This window comes from Mus caroli, chromosome 3 (assembly GCF_900094665.2).
Source record: "Mus caroli chromosome 3, CAROLI_EIJ_v1.1, whole genome shotgun sequence".
Lineage (NCBI taxonomy): Eukaryota > Metazoa > Chordata > Mammalia > Rodentia > Muridae > Mus > Mus caroli.
The window spans coordinates 102,069,999-102,072,725 of NC_034572.1; positions in this window are offsets into that span (position 1 = coordinate 102,069,999).

Consider the following 2,727-nt stretch of genomic DNA (forward strand, 5'->3'; position numbering starts at 1 on the left):
ATATGTCTGTGGTGCCAGAATACCCCAGGAGACACATCCAGGAGACTGAGTGGTCAGAGCACTTTTCAGAGCTCAGCTCATCAGGCTGTAACCAGGCTCTGGTTAATTCTGAGGAAAAGTTTGAGGTGAGACACTACCTTCTCATCAGAACCCCTGGGGAGTGGTAAAATCTAGACCCAAAATTCCTTCCTCATATCGGAGGCAGACTCTTCATGAGGGGGAGCTGCAGTTTGCCTCTTTACCCAGGCCTCCCAGGGAGGACAACGGTGAAAACTGCTCCAGGGCATTGCAGCCTGCCTGTTTGCTGGCTTGCTGAGGGAGCTGGGGAGAGATTGCCTGGAGGAGAGGCTCAGAGGGTGAGTGGGCTCCACAGGCTTCTACAGGGAGAGCTGGGAGCAGCAGGCAGAACTTCTGAGGTCAGCTTTGGGGAAGATTTGTGAAGCCCCTTCTTCTGCTCCAGAATGTGACCTACATCAGCCCTTTCAACCACAATGAACCTCAAACTCAAAGAATTGAAGCTCCAAGGTCACATGGCTGCAGCCAGTCAGGGTAGGGGTAGGGTGGGGTGGGGTGGGAGTCGGGAGGCTCCAACCGAGTGTGGCTCTAGAGCGCCAGTTTCTCTTACGAGGGCTTCAGCAGCAGCTGGGGCTGCAGAGCACATACTGTTCTGCATAAAAATGAGATTGGAACTGCGAAGGAACCAAAGAACCTGGGAAACCTAGGCTTCTCTGTGGAGACTGTCCACAGACACACACATACACACACACACACACACACAATTGATTTGTTTTGTGTGGGGTGGGATGGGAGGAAAGCATTTTCTAAAAATACCTTTGGAAAAGGGTGAAAATACAGAAAAGCATAAACCAAACACCCCCTCTCACAGATCTTGGTAATCTTGGTACCTCTCCCAGGGACTCGTCCCCAAGCAAGCCTGTTGCTTAGGGTCTTAGTGTGCTCCAGCTGTTCACTGGGTGGGACTGGGACACGTCAGCACCTCCTCCATTTGTAAACTGAGACGAAACTCTGAATCTATTTCAAAGGGCTGATGCGGAGCATTGAGATGGGTCCATGTCTTAGAACAGACACCGAATAAAACTCAGATTCATGTGGCTTTTTTTTTTTTTTCTATTTAGATTTTCAAAACTGAGTGCTAGCCCTTTTATGGAAATCCCTTTTTCACCTCATGGACATTTTCCCACCCAGGGATCACCAAGAACATTTCCTTCCCAGAAGTGGCCTTTAACCAACCTCCTCTGCTAGGCCTCCTGAGATGTCTGCCTTGAATCACAGTCCAAGGTCCAGGCTTCTGAGGACAACTAAACTCCAGGGCCTTCAGGGTGAGGGAGTCCAGGGAATGCTGAACTCAAGCATCCCCTATGCAGGCGAGAGCTAAGCAGGAGAGCCCCCCTTGGGAGTTGTTTGTTGGGACAAGGAGGGGAGTCCCAGACATGCCGCCCCATGACCCACATGGTGAGAGCGAGTTCTCAGTGATGGCTTCTGACTTAGGGACCTAGAGTGGACTAGGAACTGGGGTGCCTCTGAGATCCTGACCCTATTTCCTGGCCCTAAACAGTGGCTCCCAAGAACTTATTTCTGAACCCAACTCTATTTACCCATTCTCCAGAAAGGACATACAGTCAGGAGCAAGGAAAAAGATGTATTCCTACACTGGCAAAAGCAAGATGATGCTCTACATCTGAAGCCCAACTTCACTTAGCCTGCTGCAAGTTCCTTTTGCTCTTACATAATGTGGAGAGAAGAGATTTGGGTTAGGAAAAGACAGATGAGCAGACACTTGTGGATGCTACACCAGGGCGTGGAGAGGGATGTGAGGCTGTGGGCTGCTTGGTGCCCTGTAAATCTTATGCTGACATCCTTAGCCTCAGATGCAGAGTCACTCAGCCAAACGTTAGGCAGTGCTCAGGAGTCTAGCAGGGAAGGAGACTGGAGGAGCCAGAGGGGTCAGGGGCACCACAAGAACACAGACCACTGGGCTGGTGAGATGGCTCAGCGGTTAAAGAGCACTGACTGCTCTTCCGAAGGTCCTGAGTTCAAATCCCAGCAGCTTACAACCATTCATAATGAGACGTGATGCCCTCTTCTGGTGTGTCTGAAGACAGCTAAAGTGTACTTATATATAATGGAGGGAGCAGGGCTGAAGCAAGCAGAGGTCCTGAGTTTAATTCTCAGCAACTACATGATTGCTTACAACCATCTGTACATCTCCAGTGTACTCATATACATAAAATAAAATCTAAAAAAAATAACCACACAGCCCACAAAATCAACTGACCAGGACTTGTGGGGACTATAGAAGGGTTTGACCTAGGTGTCCTCTGCATATATATATATATACACACACATATACATATATATGTATGTATATATATATATATATATATATATATATATATATATATATATATGTCATGGCTTGCTATTCTTGTGGAATTCCTAACAGTGGGAATGGGAGGCTGTGTCTGACTCTTTTGCCTGTTTGTGGGACCCTTCTCCTCCTACTGGGTAGCCGCGTCCAGCCTTGATGTGATGGTGTGTGCCTGGTCTTATTGTAACTTGTTACGCCACTCTGTTTGGTTGTAGTCCCCAGGAGGCCTGCTCTTTTCTAAAGGGCAGCAGGGGTGGGGTGAGTAGGGGGAAGTGGATCTGGGAGAGAGGGGAGGTAGCAGGGAGAGATGCGGGGGGGGGGGGGGGGGAACAAGTTAT